We start from the raw sequence: 23,818 nt of genomic DNA on the forward strand, positions 1-23,818 counted from the left end.
TCGAAAGAATCGCTAGATTGTCTGTATAAGCCAAACATCGTAAATGAATTTTAGTTCACCTACTCTGCCCATGGTTTCTCTTTTTTATTCTTCTCTCCCATGTGCTAAAGTTGAACACCTCCGCATATCCTACTCTATTCGCAAACTAGATTCCAACAACCCGATTGTGTCACGTCTGATCACCAGTCTCGTTATGGTGTCACGCCTTTACAAACGCATCCAACTGTCACTACACCTACACACGCTCCATATCCTATCCCATCGCAAATTCAATCGACTCCTTCTGGCAGACAGTGATAGCCGCCCCAGTATTCATCCGTTCTACCAACTGTATCTTCTCCAACTATCCCACTCCATATCTCCCTATCCATTTCCTCCCTTTGCCGCTGCCCTATCCATACACCAAACTCCTACTCTCCTTCTGTCTCCCCACAGTCCACCCCAACACCAATATTCACCTCCATAGTTTACTTACCTAACGGACCGCTATATTTTTCTACCCAGTTCGCTTAAACGTATAGGGTATGTTCTCTCCTCCCTAGATTCTTTTCTCTCAGTACGGATCCTTCAGCTTTTAAGCGCAAAAGCACTGCTTTTCCTAAAAAAAAAAAACGTCAGTTTCTTGTAGTATGTTTTAAAACATACATATTTTTTTGTTTTTTAGCTATTTGAATATAGAAAGAAAAGACAACAGTCTTAACTTTTTTACTGCTTTATCAAAATTCATCCTTTATATTATATGTCAAACGAATTTTAAATTTTTCAGCTTTAATAATATTTTGTTTTCGTCTTTGTCATATGTTTCAAAAGGCTATTGGCTTAAGAGCGGAATGTTGTACGGCAAACATCTGATTCGCTATCCATATAGGACGAGGGTATGAAATAACAATAAGGAGAAAAAACGAAGAACACAATAGAAGATAGGTACTTACTATCAACTTGTTTTATTTTTAGGTCCATAGGTGACGATACCATAAAACAAATGTGCAGCTGAGACGGTAAGAAAATCACAAATTTTTAATTTAACCACGATTGTGGAGAGTCTCGTAAGAAATATGTCGGCAACAGTCAAACGAAATGCAGTTAATCTGTAATAAGACACAGGATCTAGGCGCTCAGTCCGGAGCCGCGCGACTGCTACGGTCGCAGGTTCGAATCCTGCCTCGGGCATGGATGTGTGTGTGATGTCCTTAGGTTAGTTAGGTTTAAGTAGTTCTAAGTTCTAGGGGACTGATGACCACAGATGTTAAGTCCCATAGTGCTCAGAGCCATTTGAACCATTTTTTTTAAGACACAGGAGACCACGGGTCTCTTATGCTCAAGATGGTTCAAATGGCTCTGAGCACTATGGGACATCTCAGATCATCAGTCCCCTAGAACTTAGAACTACTTAAACCTAACTAACCTAAGGACATCACACACATCCATGCCCGAGGCAGGATTCGAACCTGCGATCGTAGCTGTCGTGCGGTTCCGGACTGAAGCGCCTAGAACCGCTCGGCCACCAGCAGCTGGCTATACTCAAGAATATCAATAAAAACCTACCAGTTTTTTGTCGGAGAAGTTCGGGTTCCCCCTATGTACTGCATAGGCGCAATGCAATAGAAGAAAAAGAACCTGTGAAAGACCACTAATACGAACCCTCTTTTCTTTTTTTTAATTTTTGGCTTTCGGAAAGTACCCATACATAACTCCAACACCGGAAATATTTTACCTATTCAGAGTATATATTTGTTGAAGTCGTAATCTGGTACAAAGATGCTTACGCTTAACAAACGACACATTCCGACATAAAACAAATTTCACATCCTCATTATACTGAAACGAGTAAATACCAACTCTTAAGTTACTTTTAAGTAAAATTGTATTCCTCTCGATATAAAGGATGATTTTTTCCATCGTGTACAAACCCTAGGGATTGATCGATGAGAGCCGACCGGAGTGGCCGAGCGGTTCTAGGCGCTACAGTCTAGAACCGCACGACCGCTACGGTCGCAAGTTCGAATCCTGCCTCGGGCATGGATGTGTGTGATGTCCTTAGGTTAGTTAGGTTTAAGTAGTTCTAAGTTCTAGGGGACTGATGACCTGAGATGTTAAGTCCCATAGTGCTCAGAGCCATTTTTTTAATTGATCGATGAGAAAATACGCCGTCCGGTCCAGTGTCTCCACATGTGGAATTGGCTCTGCACACACGATACTTTTTGAGGTGGCCCCATAACCAGAAATAGCACGGGTTGAGATCCGGTGAACGAGCAGGCCACGCAACTAGACGCCTTCGTTCGATCCATCGATCAGGGAAGACACGAATGTGATGCGGCCTGACTTTAATGGCGAAGTCGGCTGGAGTACCATCATGTAGCAGCCATATAACCCTTCGAAGCATCTCCTAGCAGTGGAGGCAAAGTCACCCGCAAGGCACGCCGATAGTTACGGCCTGTTGGACAACCTGGAGGGAAGACTGGTCCCCACATACGGTCGCCAATAATCCCGGCCCACACATTCCGCCTGTACTTCGTCACCATATCATGGAGGTTCCGCATACTATCCCAAAAATGACTGTTTTTGAAGAAACCACTCCTCTTATCCGTGAAAAGGATGGATGACACAAATCCCGGAATCCTGGTTGCCTGGTGAAAAAACCATTGACAAAAATGCTTCCGATGTGGAAAGTCTGTCGCTAGTAAGCGCTGCACACGCTGGAAATGAAAAGGGTAGTAACAGTTGCCATGGAGAATGTTCCACACGGTCGTCTGACTTACCCTGTACTGGTGGGCCAACTGCCTCGTACTAGCACGGTGGTCGCCTTCCACAGTGTTAATCACATTCTCCTCCAAGTCCGGTGTCCGAACATTTCGGGTACGTCATTCATGATTTCCTGTTTTCTCAAACGACTCTGCCTCAGACAAACGGTGAAACACTGTTGTAAACATTGACTGCGGTGGTTGTTGTTGTTGACTGGGGTAGGTCTCCTGATACAACCTTGCTGCCTACCGCCCGTTGACATTTGCCTTGCCGGCTGCTGTGGCCGAGTGGTTCTAGGCGCTTCAGTCAGGAACCGCGCTGCTGCTACGGTCGGAGGTTTGAATCCTGCCTCGGGCATGGATGTGTGTGCTATCCTTAGGTTTAAGTAGTTCTAAGTCTAGGGGACTGATGACCTCAGATGTTAAGTCCCATAGTGCTTAGAGCGATTTGAACCACTTTGAACATTTGCCTTTCCGTATGTGAACACCACGTCGGCAAGTCTGGTTCCATTAGGAAATTTGGTGCACTCATCGTCTGTGATATTATTTATAAATTATAGAGGGGAGCAATCAGTCGTCCTTTTTTTGTAGGTTTTATTTGGCGGATCCAGATTTCGGCTAGTGCCTAGCCATTATCAGTGCACTCTTTTCTAGTCTCGATACATTTGAATTCCCTGTTGTCCGGGCGTCAGTCGCAGTTCTTTGAATACTGCTGTATGTAGAAGGTAGGCTGTATGGAGAACACATAGATTGGTTATTGGTACATATAATCAATCGATGTGTTATATGTACATATAAGGCTGCTCACTCAGGAGTAAGTTGTCATTATCAGTAATTTACAAATTAAGCATGAAACACGCAAATGCGAATAAATATTCAAACCACGTTGATCATCTGGTAAAACAAACTACCACGCAGAATAAAAAGCGTGAAGACATTTGCAAAAGAATTAAAAGGCATCTTAGTCTGAGTCATCTATAAAATATAAAAGAAAATTTACGAGTTAGTACCCTTAGGATACTTCTTTAAATTACACCTTTAACCACTAATATGTTGTATTTTGTCATCTTATTGCAACAAATTGTACTTATACCGACGCGTTTTCGGGAGACCTCAGTGTACTGGTGTTTTGAAACAGCATGTAATCATAGAACACAAAATAAATGAACAATCGTTTTGATTCGTCTGCCAGAATGGATCTCCTATTCAGAGTTTCTAAACCTAGACTTACGTTGTCAAGACACAGTACTGAACAACGTCGATTAAATAGCGTATGTTAAATGGAATTGGTGCTGGCTGGATTTGGCCTGTTTTTTGCTTGTAAATCAGCATGGCCATCTCACATTCGGGGTTGATGAAGGCGTATAAGGAAAAATAGTTTGTACAACATTTTAAATAAGCTCTGGAATTAATTCTTGCAGACGCTTCAATTTCTCCCTTATCCACAATCCAGTCCACATGAATACACATTTATAAGCAATGTAACTTCGAGGTTAAAGTAACCTGCAGTAAAGAAAAATCATAACCTCCAGTTCGCTCTAACTGAGACGAATGTTATTGTTTTGAACGTCATGCCCGCCTCACGTGTTGTGATCCGTACGGGGAAAAAAAAATAAAATAAAAAAAAAATTGGAAATTTGTGGTAAGGTCTTATGGGACCAAGCTGCTGAGGTCATCGGTCCCTAAGCTTACGCACTAATTAACCTAACTTAAACTAATTCACGCTAAGGACAACACACACACATCCATGCCCGAGAAAAGGACTCGAACCTCCGACGTGGGGAGCCGAGCGAACGGTGACAAGGCGCCCGAGACCGTGCGGCTACTCCGCGCAGCGATCCGTACGGTCACGAAAATTGATGGACAGCTGTTTCCTTCCTCGATAGGGGATGCGACACCCGAGGCCCACGAGAAATACAGGCTGCGGCGCGCACGTCACGGGACGTTACTCTGCAGATCTTACGAGTGCCAGCAGCCCGCCTTTGGCAGGAAGCGAGTAACTGTTTCAGACGAGTTTGACAATTCTTAACTGCGGGTTTAAATGCATGCAAGCTCTCGATAGCGCGTGACAGAGTTAAGACCTTTAGTGGGTACCTTTTCATTGACTTATTGATTTCCCGTGGGTTCTGCACGGAGCCGAGCGATCGAAAGTATGGCGGACAATGCACTAGTCTAACGTCACAAATTCGTTGCGGAGCCCGTATTTCTCGCTCAACAGTGAGCGGCGCACGTCGCGCCGGATGCCGTCGACGGAGATGTTGTCGATAATGTAATTTTTAGGGCATACCCTGTCCATTTAAAGAATGTCTCACGTGATATACGATTTTATAATGATCATTAATCTCCGCTTGTTAATAAAGACATTGATATGCAGAACTGTTTTCATGTTTTGAAGCCACACGCAGAGGAAAAGAAACTATGAACACCTTACGTCACATACACAAGTGCATAATCCTTTTCTGCATAAGCCTTTTCTGTTTGTATGATAATGATATTATCTGCATTAAATGCATCATATACATGAGGTCTCCTAATTACTAATCCATGAGGGCCACAAATCAACTTTTGAATCTGACTCGGGGGCGGATAACAAATTTTCTCAGAAATGAAAGAAGAAAATTATTGTGAAATTTAATGTCATTTGACACAAACTTAATATTCAGTGAAAGCCTCATGTGCAGTTTACTCCCCTTTGGTACACTTAGTGAAAGCTGTAAAATTTGTGCTTTGAATGCAAAATTTTCTCAAACTGCCGCTCTAGCTTAGTCTGGTGTACGAGTAAAATATCTCGTAAATATCCGTACTTAGATACCGTTGTATTTAGATTTTATAAATTTTAGCAAAGTAAATGTTTATTCACACCTGTAGGTGGTGCCAAATACAGACAAAAAAAAACCTCGTGCAGTATCTTTGATCTTGGGGTAGTTTTCTCCTGGAAGAAACTCCCAAAACTGCTACGTGTCCTCATTGTTAGAGCTTTTACTTCACAGTTTCGTCCGGCAGCAGATCAATGATTTTCATTGGCAGCGCTGCCTGTACACCTTACACGTCGCAAGAAAAGGTGTTCTGGAAAACTGGGATCTCCTTGCAATCAGCATCTAAGTGTGAGGACCAGGAAGAGAACTCTTTCTTCATGTCACCAAGAAATTCCATTGCGAACAAGAGTGGCAACCTTCAACGACTGGCAATTGGCGAAATGTGAGCAAACTTTCTACTTGCTATTGTGTTCAAGAAGTGTAAGTTTATGACCGAAACGTGTGTAAAAATCACAAATAATGTTCTTCCTTTCAAGTTTTTTATTCAGTTTATTCAAATGGAGAGCAACACCAGTCAAGAAAGTTAGTTTCCATTAACCTTCTTTGTCCCAAAGTACTTCCAAAGAATTATGTTCCTCAATCAGAAATATTTCAGTCTCTGTTCTCAAAGAAGGGAGATCACTTCACAAAGTTACTATCTCTTCTAGGAAAGACTTGAACTGACATGTTTCAGACTTTGATATCGAATGAGATTGACAACAGAAATTACAGACTTCATCATACAATGTATTCACTGAGTTTGCACAAAGTGCTTTCTGATGAAGAACGCAGTGCTCTGTCAAGGATATGATAACATCACTGGCTCCGCATTCTGAATTTGGTCTTCCAATAAATCTTGCATATTTGTCACACATCTGTTGTAACGTACTTACGCTGAGAAAGACAAAGGTTGTACTTTTCAGCTGAAGTTAACTGTAGCCCTCGTTGTTTTACTCTGCAAATAAATCAGTCCTGCTAGTTCTTCAGTGTCTCCCAAGTCTGTGTTGATACCTGTAAGAAACAACAGGGCTTGAGCAATATCATAGACGTCTGTAGATTCGTCCAGGGCTCTTCATTACCAAGAAAACTTATGTATCTTTTCTTGTAACTAACTTGATAAATTGTAAACAGTATCTCCAACTCGACGTGGCACTGTATTTAATGAAAGTGTAACTGCTTTTTCACTGTCAGATTTCGTCAGGAAACTGTTCTTTAGCTGTAATTAAAAAGCACCTCCCCTCTTATGTAATCACCATCGGTGACTTGCCTTCTTTGAGGATTTTATTGCCAACGGTGAATGTCTTGCCTTGTTTTAGGATTTCATTGCCAATTCGCAAACTTACTTTTAATGGCTTCACTTTCTTGAACACATTTCCCAAAAATTTTTCGTTGGAAACTAAGTCCATATTTCAGAATTCCGAGTATAGATATTTTTAATTTTGTATTTATTTTAAGGTATTCTTTGTCAAGTAGAATAGAAATGATTTTTCAAATCGTTGTTTGTAGTTTTGTTTTTCTGTTTTCGATTTATGTTGGTTCTGATGATCTGGTCTTAGGTATGAAACATTAAGAAAAATTATAATCACTTCCGACTATAAAAATTTTGGCTCTTCTTCGAGTATCTCAAGTCCTCTTCATAAGTATTCAACTAAGGAGCCCTCGGCTCTTCTACACATTCTTTCAAAAAGAAATAATAGATTTAGTTTTTTATTATTAACGAACAATGAAAAATAGAAACACATCGCACTTGTCGGTGGATATAGAAAGATTCCAAGTTTTACATTCACACTCGACATCGCGCCATACAGTCAACATGAACACCACGCGTTGTACGAGGAACATCGAGACGGTAGTCCATTTTGTTCGACACATGAATCAACAGGACCCTGTTTATTGAATTAGCAGCTTCAACAATTCGATTTCTCAACTCTTGAAGAGTAGCTGTCATAGGAGGGACAAAGTCTGTCTTTTTTTGTACCCCCACAGAAAAAAAATCGTTGGATGTGAGGTCTGGTGACCCAGGAGGTCAAAAACAATGAACAAGATCTTGTCCACCTTTTCCAGTCCAACGTTCTGGGACGGTGTTGTTAACGTAGCGCCGCACCTCGAAGTGAAAGTGAAGGGGGCACCGTCACGCATTAAAATGAAATAACTGGAATCTTCGTGAAACAGAGAAACAACAAACTTTGGAGAATGTCCAGCTATGCCACTCCTGTCACCACAAAAAAAGAAAGATCCATAAATTTAGTGAACAGAACTGGTACAAATCGCATTCAGTTTCGATGAGTCTTTCATGTTCGACGACGACGATGCCAGGATTTTGTGACTCTCAAATGCTTACATTGTGGCGGTTTACTTTACCCAGTGGATTAAACGTCGATTTGTCCGAAAAGATGAGTCATTCGAAAAAAAAAGGTCCTCTGCCATATCCTGGTGAAATGAAATGCAAAATTCATACCTTCCGTTATGGTCGCTCGGATGCGATTCAACAGAAACTGTAATCTGTAAGGCTTCATATGCAGGCGTTGTTTCAGAGCACGCCACAACTTTCTTTAAAGAAGTTGAAATTTATGGCCTGCCCATCTTGTGGACTTCCGAGTGCTCCGTATGAACACATGTGGCGTGCGCTCGACATACAGGGTGAAAAGTATTTAAACCGACAAACTCTGGGAGGTTGTAGGGGACATCAAAACAAATATTTTTCCCTAATGACATTTTTTCCTATGAGGATTAATTAAACCGGTGGAGGCCGTATTTACTATCTTCAGTTGTTAGAGGGCTTATTACGCTCTTCAGTTGTAGGCAACTGCTGTCCACCAGTGTAGTAGTGCATTGTCTCTGTTTACTAATGGAGCGACACACCTGGAGTGAATACACTGATATGGTTAGTGCGTACTACGTAGCGCACCACAACGGACGAGCTGCACAGCGCCTTTATCAACAACAATATCCTAATCGCCGTATCCCGCATCATACGACCTTTGCTACTGTGTACCAACGTCTGCGTGAGTCCGGGTCATTTAGCAGATTACCTGGACAGGGACACCGTGGCACTGTCAGAACGCTGCAATTTGGGGAAGCTGTCTTGCAGGATGTGGAGCGGGATCCTTCAATCAGCACTCGTGCAATTGCACGAGCATGGGGACGAATCAGACGAATGTAAGAACAGTCCTTCGAGAGCAATTGTTACGTCCATTTCACTTACAGCGTGTCCAAAACCTGGAACCAGTTGATTATCCACCCAGAGCATTGCCAGAATTGCTGGAAGACGTCCCGCTCCCTACAAGACAACGCATGTGGTTCCAACATGACGGGGCGCCGGCACATTTCAGTCGTCGTGTGCGTCGTTTCCTGAACCGACGGTTCCCAGAAACGTGGATTGGCAGAGGTGGTCCCGTACCATGGCCTGCTCGATCCCCAGATATGTCCCCTCTGGACTTTTTTGTGTGGGGAGAGATGCGCAACCTTGTTTACGCAACTCCTGTTCCATCAGAAGAAGATCTGGTTGCCCGGATAGTAGCAGCAGCAGGATCAATTCAGGATACTCCTGGGGTTTTTGCCCGTGTCAGACAGATCATGATCCGACGGTGTAACCTTTGTTTACGCGTCAATGGAGGCATTTTTGAAAATCTACTAGAACTGAAATTGGGTTGTGTTAATGTGTTGACTCTTTGTCATAAAAAAAGGGAAAAGTGTTTCTTGGTTTAGTTAATTTGTCGCCAGAGAAATCTTCCTCTACCGGTTTAAATACTCTTCATAGGAAAAAATGACATTAGGGAAAAATATTTGTTTTGATGTCCCCTACAACCTCCCAGAGTTTGTCGGCTTAAATACTTTTCACCCTGTATTCATCGGAGATCCATGGCCGACCAGTGCTCTTCCCTTTCCATATGCAACCAACTTGAAGGATTCTGTATGCCAATCATAAATCTGCTTCTGCAGAGGCGGCTTCTTGCTGAATCGACAGTGGCACCTACGTTTCACTTGAATAATGGTTTGACTTCACGCAAATTCCAACACACAAAATGATTTCTCTTGTGGTGTAGTTGCGATGTTGCTACAAAGAAACAATAGCGCAGCTGTGTCAAAATTTTGAAATTCCCTCTATCCAGCGACATGCGGATTGTGTTTCTTTCTTTCGTAGTTTGCATGCAACAAACAACTCAATCTGTTCCGTGTTTTGGAATCACCCGGTACCTGCCTGGCAAGTTGAGGAGTTCGGACAGGAGGATTTAGTGGATCTTTCGTCGACATTTCTGGGTGCAGACTTCACCGTGCGTAGCTTACAGGACACCAGCCTCGATCACCTTTTCTCCCCCACTCCTCCCTTACCTCCCCCCTTTCCCTCACTCCACTGCAAAGCTCACCAGTACTGATTTGATAGCAGGCTGAGTGGACCTGTGGCTGTTCTAGAGGGACTGGAGCGAGGAAAGGTCATCGCCTTTAGTCGGGATGCAACCTGGGAACTCCAGGGTTCAAATGGTTCAAATGGCTGTAAGAACTACGGGACTTAACATCTGAGGTCATCAGTCCCCTAGACTTAGAACTACTTAAACCTAACTAACCTATGGATATCACACACATCCATGCCCGAGGCAGTATTCGAACCTGCGACCGCAGCAGCAGCGCGGTTCCGGACTGAAGCGTCTAGAACCGCTTGGCCACAGCGAACGGCGAACTCCAGGGCCGGAGTCCAGTTCAAAAATGGTTCAAATGGCTCTGAGCACTATGGAACTTAACTTCTGAGGTTATCAGTCCCCTAGAACTTAGAACTACTTAAACCTAACTAACCTAAGGACATCACACATATCCATGCCAGAGGCAGGATTCGAACCTGCGACCGTAGCGGTCGCGCGGTTCCAGACTGTAGCGCCTAGAACCGCTCGGCCACCCTGGCCGGCCCGGAGTCCAGTGTTCTACCCGCTATACCACCACTTTTGGATATGGCAGAAAAAAGAAAAGAGAGAAAAGAAAAGTAACGAGCAGGAAATAACTACCAAAAAAAAAAAATCTTAACCGTGTATGTGATTTTATTTCACAGCGTTTCGAACTGGAAAGTTACCAGAGGTATGAGTATGCAGCGATTACAGTGAACATTAAACGTGGGTTGAGGATGCATTCGAGAAACGTCCCTGGGTGTCACTGTGACGTGCACTACGCATACATTCGAGGAAGCCTCAGTTGCTCGCAGACGTCAGTGGCTTCACGACACAAGGAATGTGTTCAGGCGGCAAGTGAGTCACGACCACGCAGCCGCAGGTACACACCGCGCCTTGACACTACAAAGCTTCGCCTCTGACCTTCCACAAACATTTTTACTGCGGTGCAAGCACCTCAACGTAGTATGTGAACTCTACCGGTAAGCTGCTAAGTCCTCCAACCATTTACCTTGCAGAAAAATATTTCTCTGGGCACTTCTGTATATGTACAGTGAAATAAAGGGATCACTTAAAAAACTGATACATACTACAGATGCTAATAAAAGTTCCTCCCCCTCCTCTTCTTTTTCCTCTTCTCCGTCCCTCCGTCATGTGGACATATTACTAAATGAAAGCGCCGCCACCGCGTTTGTCCGTAGGTATGTGAAGGCTAATCTCAGGAAGTACTGTACGGATTGATACTGCTTGTCTCTAATACACAGATTCACAAGGAAGGTTTTGTGTTAGCAGAAGAGCCAACACCGTGTTACTAGTGGAGGCCGAAATGCACGCGTTTTAGCCTACTCAGGCTGGCGTGAAGAGGGAAGAACTATACTGACTTGAGGTATGGAACATGACAAGGAATGAGAATTCAGAAAGCGGACATAATTAGTTTGATACTTAACTTTAATCCATTAATGATGAACGTCGCTCTTCACGGTACATGATTCACAATATTATCTGTTCATAATACATTCTTGAAGATAGTTCTTATAGTAACTGAATAGGGCGCCTTGCTAGGTCGTAGGAAATGACGTAGCTGAAGGCTATGCTAAACTGTCGTCTTTGCAAATGAGAGCGTATGTAGACAGTGAACCATCGCTAGCAAAGTCGGCTGTACAACTGGAGCGAGTGCTATGGAGCCTCTCTAGACTAGACCTGCCGTGTGGCTGCGCTCGGTCTGCAACCACTTTTAGTGGCGACACGCGGGTCCGACGTATACTAAGGGACCGCGGCCGATTTAAAGGCTACCACCTAGTAAGTGTGGTATCTGGCGGTGACACCACGGAAGGTTTGTGTACATAATTTGTACATTTTTGCGCAAACTGGCTAAAATATGATAAGTCCCCCACTTCGTTTTGGAGTCTATATGTGAAGACTAATCTTAAAAACTACTGTAGGGCTTTTGGTATGGTTTTCACTTACACATGAATTGATCCACGAGGAAGTTTTTAGTAGATAATCATTTATCGCTAGGCGAGACAAGTCGTCCGCATGTAGAAAGTTAAGCAGTGAAGTGTTAAGCACTGAAGTGCAGTGCCATGGTTTCGCTCATTCCTGACGTCACACCGGCAGTGCATGATGTCCGGCACCATAAAGTCATAATGGAGGTAAGTAGTGTCAGGTCCCTCCCAGAGTTCGGTGTTAGGTCATATAGTCTTTTCACTGCACTTAAACGATGTGTCATAAGTTTTGTTCTGCTGCAAATAACACTTGTATGCTGATGACCTCCATTTGCATCTAAGTGCAAAACCAATGACCCTCAAGACAGGTATCGAGAATCTCAATAACGGCCTGTGTGCATTATCGAAATGGCAAACAGGAAACGTGGTACCCATGCGGTACTGGTTGCTCACTCTAGGTTCATTGGCCGACATATCTGGAATCCCTACAATCTTTAACCATAAATGGGACAAATATAAACGTCTCTCCAGCAAAGAGTCTAGGAGGAATAGCAGATGAAAATCTAAATTGTACTGGGGACGTAACTACGATGTGCAAGAAGGCATCAGCATCTCTCCATGCCCTACAAAAATATAAAAAGGTCTTCCCCCTTCGTCTGAAAAAGAAACTTGTGCAAACACTTACCCTTACTGATTACGGCGATGTTACCCTGCGAGATCTTTCTCAGGAAAGCTCACGGCGACTACAACTGGTTATGAATGCTTGTGTTCGTTATATCTGTGATGTTTGACTCTTTGGCCATATTTCACCAACATACGTACGGCTATCCTGCTTGCGTGCAGACAAGCGAAAAGATTTCCATGTCCTTCTCTACAGTCTGTCGTGTCCTGACAGGTGGGAGAGGGAAAAAGGGGTTGCTGATCAGTCTGCGCTTCCGAGCGGTACAGAGCAGAACGCAGAAGGACAATTCACAGTGAAGGCATTTGATTGTTTTCTTCTATCTGAGCCAGCACTGGTACAGGCATTTACTAGAAATGCAGGTGGTGAGACTCGGTAGGGAACTCGTGGAGACTCTTGGACAAACAAGGTTTTGAAATAGTTGTTTATTCCAGACAGGACTAACTAATACACTGGAGGCTAGTTCTAGGGTTAGAAAAAGCATGGATGATACTGTTACAACAGAAGCCGGTGCAGTAGTCCCAGGAAGGGATGCTAACCACAGTAGCAAACACTAGAAGCATGAAAATTCCTGGCATTAAAACTGTGTGCCGGACCGAGACTCGAACTCGGGACCTTTGCCTTTCGCGGGCAAGTGCTCTAATCTGCCAGGAAGTTTCATATCAGCCAGCGAACAAAAAAAAAAATGGTTCAAATGGCTCTGAGCACTATGGGACTCAACTGCCGAGGTCATTAGTCCCCTAGAACTTAGAACTAGTTAAACCTAACTAACCTAAGGACATCACACACATCCATGCCCGAGGCAGGATTCGAACCTGCGACCGTAGCGGTCTCGCGGTTCCAGAGTGCAGCGCCAGAACCGCGCGGCCACTTCGGCCGGCTCAGCCAGCGCACACTCCGAAGTAGAGTGAAAATCTCATTATGGGAACACCCCCCAGGCTGTACCTAAGCCATGTCTCCGCAATATCCTTTCTTTCAGGAGTGCTAGTTCTGCAAGGTTCGCAGGAGAGCTTGTGTACAGTTTGTAAGGTAGTAGGCGAGGTACTGGAAGAAGTAAAGCTGTGAGGACGGGACGTGAGTCGTGCTTGGGTTGAGCACGAGGCAAAGGTCCCGAGTTCGAGTCTCGGCCGGCACACAGTTTGAATCTGCCAGCGCACACTCCGCCGCAGAGTGATTATCTCATACTAGCAGCATCTTAAGGCAAGAAATTAGTTTCAAAACAAAACATAATGAATGTGACAATGTTCACTGAGGCACTCCAAGAGAGAGAGAGAGAGAGAGAGAGAGAGAGAGAGAGAGAGAGAGAGCAGATTTACGCGGAACTGGACGGAGGCTGGAGTCGACGGACGCGGATTCGGCTCCCAGATCGTCTGTCTGAGAACTCTGCCAAAATGGGGAATCTAGTGTTTCTAAAGAGTCGCGTGGGGGCACTGTTTTTCCCACTTAAAGCCACACAGCCAATCCCGTAGGTCTCTTGCAGGTGCCTGCCATTCATGGTTTAGTTAGGTCCCCTCTACTGCTCCTAAGGCGGTGATGTTAATACAGTTGCACTGAGTCCGTATTTTGTATCAACATTGTTCAGCTGAAAGCTAAACGTAACGGCTCTGCCAAATAAGGCTTGCAACATTATTGTTATACGTCATTTAGCCCCGCCCCTCCGGCTCCACAGAGTAGGCACTGATAGGTCAACAGTTTTTTGGCGTTTTCGCTCTCTTACTAGCCCTTGTGAGCCTACCGACGTTGCTGTTTTCAGGGCTGGTATCAAGCTGGCTTTATACTCTAGTACGTGCCTGTTGGTTACTAAGTTCTACGGTGACAACCTACTACAGCGTCTAGACGACATATGAAGTTACATGTTAATTCCTTGAAGAGTAACTAACGCCCTGGGACCGCTTCTGGGGGCGTCTGCATTTTCTCAAGGCTCTCCTCTTACGGTTTACTTCATGTAACAATATCTTCCCTAGTTTCGTATGCCCTCAGCATCGTCTCTGCTTCCGCGCCTTGGAGCGCCTGTCCTCCTTCCCCACAGCTTCAAGATAACACTACAGTAGCAAGGAATAATCGATATATTACAAGTTTCATCAACGAATAATGCCCATCATATCTCTACCTTAACGATCTTATGTGAACAACGCGACATAAACACCGGGTCCCATCAGAGCAAACTGCTTCCTCTCCCACACCATCATTTAGACATTTTCCTCTATGTCCCTACTCAGTAGCAGGAACCTGACTCTGGAATTGCCTTCCACATTGTACGAGGGTTGCCCAGAAAGTAATGCACCGCATTTTTTTCTCAGCAGAAAACAATGCTACAAATGAGAAACGTTACGTATGTATTATTTGAAGTCTCCTGAGTGAGCGCACCAAGTTCCCACCACTTCCGACAGGCGCCTATAGGTGATGTACGTGACACGCAACGAGCCGTCAATGAATTTCTCACTTCAGAGAAAGAAACTGTGGGGAATATTCACAGACGCCTATGGAACATCTGCTGTCGACAGAAGTACAGGTAGTCTCTGGGCATGGAGGGTGGGGTCATCAGAAGGCGGTTCGGTGGAGCTCCAAGATTTGCAGCGGTCGGGTAGACCGGCCACGACTGTCACACCTGAGATGATGTTGAGGACAATGAGGAGGTGACTCACACAATGAAGCCCTGGCTCCACTGCCAGGACAAGAATTGGTATCGAGAGGGCATACACGCCCTTGTTTCGAGCTAGTCGAAGGCCATAGAACGGGATGCAGATTACGTGGAAAAATAGTGTGTGTAAATAAGACACCATTCTTTCGTGTGTGTAATTCTCATTATGTTCAATAAGGAATTGTTGAAGAAACAGTGCGGTGCATTGTTTCCTGGACAACTCTCGTATTAGAGAAAGAATAACATCTGCAGCTTCAGAGGACAATTAAGGCCTATCTGCTAAAGCAACAATAAGGATTGCTACTGTCCCTGTACCTACGTGTTACCCTTGTACGTCGTTCTTGCCAACCAGGTCATCCTCTTTTCCAGGTATTCTTGGCTGATGCAGACTCCTTAAATTTTTTTTCCCCAGAACTAACTACACCATAAAATATTTATCTCACACATCGATAAATTCTTTTTATACCTGCCACTACCATTATTGGTATTATTGTCCTTATTATCGCTATTATCACTATTATTGGCAGCAGCTGCTGTGCTACAAGTAATGCCAGCATTAACTTTATTACTTCATACTCAGTATTATTTTCTCACATTTCCACTTCAAACAGTCAAATCATATTAATATTATTTATCATACTAAAATTATTGTTTCTTCGGAAAAGACGATGTAAACAGGTATGATATGTGTGAAACCCCTATCTAATGTAAGAGATCAGGTTAAGTAAATAAATGACCAAAGCCAGTTACGGCTAATTTGCACCCCTTGGATGGTCGTTCGAGTTTCCTTTCCCCTCCACGCTGACAGTTTAAAACTACTTCTGGAAGTCTCATGCCGTGTGTCTGTCGTAAGTAGCTTACTCTTTACCTTGGTGGTAGAGGGGAGACGTGATTTAAATTTCTACCCTAGCTCTCAAAAGAGGATTCTTTATATTTGCGTGGGATTTAAATAATGTGCAAAACACAGACTTAAGTTTTCGCCTGATATATTGCCGAATCACTTTTTACAATGCAGGTGGCAGCAACTGAGACAGCGACACAAAATACATGGCGACCATGTGAGTACTCAGAGGTGCGATTTTCCGTAAGTCACAGCGGGCGATGTGACAAACTTTCTGACGTACGCAAGTAATTTTCGACATTTATAGCTATCTAATTATGCAATGACTTCACTGTAGAAATTACGTCACGTAACACCGTAAGCTGCCGTTCAATGTCAACTTAATTGTGCGACTTTTGCTGACAATAAGAGTTACAAATACTCATACAAAAACCGGTCACACGATAAAGAATAAATTAAACAGCGCCTTTATATGTTACATGATGTCATTTCTACTCACTTTTAAGGGCTTCTTCACTCTTCAGCAGTTGCCATGTATTTCCATTCGTCAGTTCACGATCATGGTAGTCTTCCCTTTCTCATTATTCCCATTACTCCCTTCCTCCAAGTTTATCTCCATAATTCCCACATTTCTTCTCCTCTTCGTTCTGCATGCGCTGGCTGCTCGCCTTATTCCATGCATCTCTACTGTCTAAAGTCTATTTCTCTGCTGCTCCCCAAGGGTCCTTTCTTCTGCACCATATGTTAGTATACTTTCCATTACTGTTTGCAGAATTCTCTCCCTTGTTTCTTTTGATGTTACTCGGCACCACAGAACTCCGTTTAGCACTTTATTTGTCTCTCCTGCCTGCTGGACCCTGCGTTCAACATCTACTTCACAGATTCCCGAGTCCTCAGCTCGTGGTCGTGCGGTAGCGTTCTCGCTTCCCTCGCCCGGGTACCCGGGTTCGATTCCCGGCGGGGTCAGGGATTTTCTCTGCCTCGTTATGACTGGGTGTTGTGTGATGTCCTTAGGTTAGTTAGGTTTAAGTAGTTCTAAGTTCTAGGGGACTGATGACCATAGATGTTAAGTCCCATAGTGCTCAGAGCCATTTTTTACAGATTCCCGAGGAGTGGATAATCGATCCTATTATTTAAACTGTTGTACACCTTTAATAATTCCTTGCGGCTGTCCTATTTCCCTTCCATCTCCTCCCATTACGACATATTCTGTTTTGCTCATATTTACTCTAAGCCCCCTCGTTGAAATGATTCCATTAAAATCTTCTCCTCTCTACTTTGTGCTATCAGTGCTTGGTCATCTGCAAATGAGTAGATACCATCATGTTGGAAAGGAGTTCCCGAATCTCCTCATGACTGATTCCACCACTCCAATACGTACTGCATATATATTTTAAACAAGAACAGCGACATATTGGTTCAAATGGCTCTGAGCACTATGGGACTCAACTGCTGAGGTCATTAGTCCCCTAGAACTTAGAACTAGTTAAACCTAACTAACCTAAGAACATCACACACATCCATGCCCGAGGCAGGATTCGAACCTGCGACCGTAGCGGTCCCGCGGTTCCAGACTGCAGCGCCAGAACCGCGCGGCCACTCCGGCCGGCGAACAGCGACATATTCCCGCCCTGTCTAAGTCCTTTCGATGCTTGGAATGTCTCACCCAACTTTCTTCCTACTTTGGCTACTACGTGCGGCTTGTGCCATATTCTTCGAATGGGGGATATTTATTGTGCTTCTCCACATATACAGGGTGAGTCACCTAACGTTACCGCTGGATATATTTCGTAAACCACATCAAATACTGACGAACCGATTCCACAGACCGAACGTGAGGAGAGGGGCTAGTGTAATTGTTTAATACAAACCGTAAAAAAATGCACGGAAGTATGTTTTTTAACACAAACCTACGTTTTTTTAAATGGAACCACGTAAGTTTTGTTAGCACATCTGAACATATAAACAAATACGTAATCAGTGCCGTTTGTTGCATTGTAAAATGTTAATTACATCCGGAGATATTATAACCTACAGTTGACGCTTGAAACCTCCGACGTTCAGTTGAGTGTTGTAACAAACACGGGCAACGGTCGGCGAGCAGCATCTGCAGGGACATGTTTACGGTGACGACCGTGTTAACGAGTGTGGCTGTAGTGCACTGTTGTGGTTTGGTCTAGCTGTCGCACTGTCCGCATGTAGCGCTTGCTGCTATTGTTATTCTGCATTCGTCTCCTCACGCAGACCAATTGTAGTACACCGTGTTAGCAGACGTCTGTGATAGTGTAGCGTTGTAGGAACTGTGACCATGGTGTATTCGAACTCTGAAAAGGCGGAGATGATACTCATCTATGGCGAGTGTCGACGAAATGCAGCTGAAGCCTGCAGGGTGTATGCAGAACGGTACCCGGACAGAGAGCATCCAACGTGCCGCACATTGCAAAGCTTCTACCGCCAACTGTATGCAACAGGTATGATCGTAGCACGCAAACGGGTCCGTAACAGGCCCGTCACAGGAGAAGCAGGTGCAGTTGGTGTGTTAGCTGCTGTTGCTATGAACCCACACAGGAGTACACGGGACATTGCGAGAGCCGGTGGACTGAGTCAAAGTAGTGCCATGCGCATACTGCATCGTCACCGCTTTCACCCGTTTCATGTGTCGCTACATCAGCAATTACATGGTGATGACTTTAATCATCGAGTGCAATTCTGTCAATGGGCATTAACAGAGAATGCGTTGCAGTTCTAACTGTTTACCGATGAAGCGGGTTTCACAAACCACGGGGCAGTGAATCTACGGAACATGCATTACTGGTCCGTGGACAATCCTCGCTGGCTCAGACAGGTAGAGCGACAGCGACCGTGGACTGTAAATGTATGGTGCGGAATCATTGGCGACCACCTCATTGGTCCTCACTTCATTGCAGGGGCCCAAACAGCTGCAACATACATCGCGTTTCTACAGAATGATCTGCCAACGTTGCTCGAAATTGTCCCACTGGAAACGCGTCGACGTATATGGTATCAGCATGATGGTGCACCTGCACATTCCGCAATTAACACTAGGCTGACCCTTGACAGGATGTTCGACGGGCGTTTCATAGGACGTGGAGGACGCATAAATTGGCCAGCCCGTTCTCCTGATATTACACCTCTGGACTTCTTTCTGTGGGGTACGTTAAAGGAGAATGTGTACCGTGATGTGCCTACAACCCCAGAGGATATGAAACAACGTATTGTGGCAGCCTGCGGCGACATTACACCAGATGTACTGCGGCGTGTACGACATTCATTACGCAAGAGATTGAAATTGTGTGCAGCAAATGATGGCCACCACATTGAACATCTATTGGCCTGACATGTCGGGACACACTCTATTCCACTCCGTAATTGAAAACGGAAACCACGTGTGTACGTGTACCTCACCCCTCATGGTAATGTACATGTGCGTCAGTGAAAAAGACCAATAAAAAGGTATTAGCATGTGGACGTAATGTGCTGTTCCAGTCCCTTCTGTACCTAAGGTCCATCACCGTTCCCTTTGGATCCCTACGTAATTCGGTGCTCTCCGATACACACGATCGAACAGCGGAGGAGTGGTACTCAAGCGTCAACTTTAGGTTACAATATCTCCGGATATAATTAACATTTTACAATGCAACAAACGGCACTGATTACGTATTTGTTTATATGTTCAGATGTGCTAACAAAACTAACGGGATTCCATTTTAAAAAAACGTAGGTTTGTGTTAAAAAACATACTTCCGTGCATTTTTTTATGGTTTGTATTAACCAATTACACCAGCCCCTCTCCTCACGTTCGGCCTGTGGAATCGATTCGTCAGTATTTGGTGTGGTTTACGAAATATATCCAGCGGTAATGTTAGGTGACTCACCCTGTATACTCCATTACTTGCAATAGTGTGTTAATGGGTACAGAATCATACGGCTTTATAAATCCATAGATATTAGGTGTACTTTTTGATCCTTAGAGTACACCTTTCGCTTATTTGTCTAAGGCTAAAAATATGATACATACAAGATTGAGCAGCAGTAAATCCTGCTTGTCGGATTTTTCCCTCACAATCTCCACCTTGTTTTTCAGTACAGCCCTAAAAAGTCTGCTGTCAGATACCATAACAGTAATTCCGCTATAATTATTTGGGTGCTCTTGTTTCCTTTTCTTACAGATAACAGATATGTATGATGCACACAACTCTCTCGCCATTTCCTCTCCCTCCACAATCTGACTGAACAATGTAAGTATATGGGATTCTATACGTTTTCTGCAGCATTGGAAAGAGCTTTCGAGGAGGACATCGACATAACTTGAGAGGAACTTGATAAAAAGTTAACAAGATAACGACACCTAAAACCACTTTCCCGGCTTCAGAAAAACAGGTTTCCCAGATGTCGACGCTTCTACACCAAATACAAGCAGACACATGACTCAAGTGCGGTTCGTGTGTTTCACGTTATTACAGTCATATCAAGTGCTCACAATGCTGACCGTGAGCAATGGCACATGCTATAAAGCGATTTCGGACATACAATATAGCATTTTGGAATTTACCTGAACCTTTTCCAGCAGATCCCAATGTCACTTCATATCTCATGTCTTCGGGAGTCCAGATGTGTTATTTCTGGATAGCGCGCAGACTAATTGTGTTGTCAGAACGTCCGATCCATTGATTTCCAAATGTTCTGTTAAGAAGTTCTGCAATCTGTGGGGAATGGGCGGTGCATCCATCATGTTGCTGCAACACGAACTGCCTTAATTCGCTGGACTGTCTTCCAGTAACTTTGACAGCCCCTGATTCAGAAACTGCAGGTACCTATGGCTGTTTAGAGATTCAGCAATAAATCAAGGATCACTGATGCTATTATTGAAAAGCCCACAACACACGACACGTTGACGGACCAATATCGCCGTTCTGACTGCCAACGTGAATTTTAGCTGACCAATAGAGCATGTAACAAAGACTGATTTGTCCATGATTTGTAAATAATATTATTCGTAAACAACAAACGAAACACCGAGTCACTTTGCAGTTTTAGTATACAACAATGGGAGAAATGTAACAGATTTTGAAAGTGGTTGCCATGAAGCTATTGATGGAGAGCAATGTGCAAAGAATGAAATGTCTTGTGACATGGACAGTCGGACAGTTATCCTGCTGGAAGATGCCTCTGCCGTCGGGGAAGAAATCAAGCAATAATATACGAGGCGCGGCTATAACATAAATGAACTATTAGTCTACAAGATTTTGTTTCAGATACATACATATATGCTTATTGTCATCCTCAATAAATTCCCCTTCCTCTATCTCTGCAACGGTCCATTCGAATTTTTCAATGAGGAAATAGTGCTGGAAGTTCTCTTCTGTGAGTTCCTTGACGACCCATGCCGCATTTCCCTTTACCGCTTCAAAGAAATGAAATGTTGTTCCTTTTCATTCAGATTTGACCTCAGAGTACAGATAAAGGACACACGCTGCTAGATGGGACGATAAGGTGGCCGGTCAAACAGTGGGCTGCTGCGCTTCGCTGAGAACCTCTTAAGAGGACCGCAGTGAGCGTCGGCGCGTCGTCTTGACGGAGACGCCGTGACTTGTTCTTCCACAATCCGGACACGTTTTTTCTTATTTTCTCACGGAGTTGGGCAAGAAATGATGCTGATTAATAGTTTGATCTTTAGGAACCCAGTGAAGGTAAGCAGTTCCATGAATCTCGAAACAAACGATCACCAACAATGCCGTACTCTCATTTCATTATCGATTTGAAACTTTATTTGCTCATCAGAGTCTTTTTTCTTCGCTTTTCCTGAAGTTGGGACCTTCCAGTCATGGACTGCCACTTAGTTCCTGGATCATAAGTGAAAAACCAAGATCCGTCTCAGGTTTCCACTTAGGTTCATTTCAGTGGTATTCAGAGTGTCAGAACAAAGATTTTCACGAGTTCTTTTTATTCGATCGTGAGAATTTTCAGCACCAGTTTCCCACACACTTTTCCAGTGTTAAATTCGTTATGAAAAATTTGCCTTACTCATACCTTGTCAATTCCTGCACTTGCAGAAATCGCTCGAATACCCAACCGACGGTCAGATCGAATCAGATTGCCTACTTTTTCGGTATTTTCATCCAGTTTTGATGTTGAAAAGCGTCCCGGGCGTGAGTCATCTTCAACATCTTCTCGGCCTTCTTGGAAATTCTTAAACCACTTAAAAACTCGCTTACGTGATAAACGGTCTTCAGCATACACGTCGTTTAATAACAGATAGACTCCCGTAGCAGGTTTTACAAGTTTCATGAGAAACTTCACAGTTCGTTGCTCTATTATTACTTGTCATTTTTCCGGTAAAGCAAAATAACAGCTCTTACACAAACGAATGCCGTGGCCACACTGCTTTGTCTACAGACACTACAGATGCCACATTCCACTGAGAAGGCTTCACGCTTCACAGCTATCGGTCGTTCATCTTTGGCGCACGCGTGCTTACTCTGTGACAGTGTCAGTCCCGTTGTTATACGAGTATAGCCATACCCCGTATGCAGGTGGTCCGCAATACCTTTCACGTAGTCCACAACTGTCAAGGTCCCTTAAGGGTCCGCCGCAGGGAGATTTTTTCCAGTAGATGTTCGCTTGGATGATGGCTCATCCAGACTTACTCAGACTTCACCATCGATCTGGAGTAGCAAGAAAATTGCTTCAATCGAGCAGGCGACAGGTTTCCATTGATCCACGGTCGAATCTCGATGAGCCCGGGCTCACTGCAATTACAAATGGCGATGTAGTTGGGTCGAAACGGGAATACTCTGGTGGTCGTTTCCCACGGAGACCCATCCCAAGAATCTGCGCTGAACGATGTGCTCGAGTACACTTGTGCCTGCAACAGTATTGTACTCGTCACATCTGTCAGATTGCTGCCTATTCTGGTTTACACACCGAATAGGCCTCCGACCATGTGGTTCTCTGACGAGATGTGGACGTCTAACTCCTTGCGACCTACTTGTGGTGTCACTGTCCTCCAACTACTTTCCACAGATGCTCACGACAGCAGAAAGCGAGCAACCGATCAACTTCTCCGTTCACGAGACGTTCGTACCCCACAAGCCAGACCATAAAAAATCTCCTCTTCGCTAAAGTCGCTACCGTCAGTGGATTCCCACACTTGGGCCAGTATCCTCGCTAGAATGATTCCCCATTCATGTCTGCTCCGCTGATGTCTTTACTTTACCAAGTCCCGTGCCCGCAGAGTCACCAGACACCATTCTGTATTGCGGTTAGCTGTCGTCGTAATGTTTTGTGTCATCAGCATACGTTGAAAATAGGGTTCTACGAATTTCACAAGTGACAATCAAACGTTTTCGATGTCAAGTTTACCTACATTCGAGGGTCATTCTCAAACTAATGTCTCCTATTTTCTGTTGACTTTGAATGTCCCAGCCATATTACTGCGTTGGTGCACACGCTCGTTTTGTGTTAGCAGAAGAGCCAACACCGTGTTACGAATCGAGGCCGAAAGGCACGCGTTTTAGCTCACGCAGGCTGGCGTGGGGAGGGAAGAACTACACTCCTGGAAATTGAAATAAGAACACCGTGAATTCATTGTCCCAGGCAGGGGAAACTTTATTGACACATTCCTGGGGTCACATACATCACATGATCACACTGACAGAACCACAGGCACATAGGCACAGGCAACAGAGCATGCACAATGTCGGCACTAGTACAGTGTATATCCACCTTTCGCAGCAATGCAGGCTGCTATTCTCCCATGGAGACGATCGTAGAGATGC

Source organism: Schistocerca nitens, chromosome 2 (genome assembly GCF_023898315.1).
Source record: "Schistocerca nitens isolate TAMUIC-IGC-003100 chromosome 2, iqSchNite1.1, whole genome shotgun sequence".
NCBI classification, from domain to species: Eukaryota; Metazoa; Arthropoda; class Insecta; order Orthoptera; family Acrididae; genus Schistocerca; species Schistocerca nitens.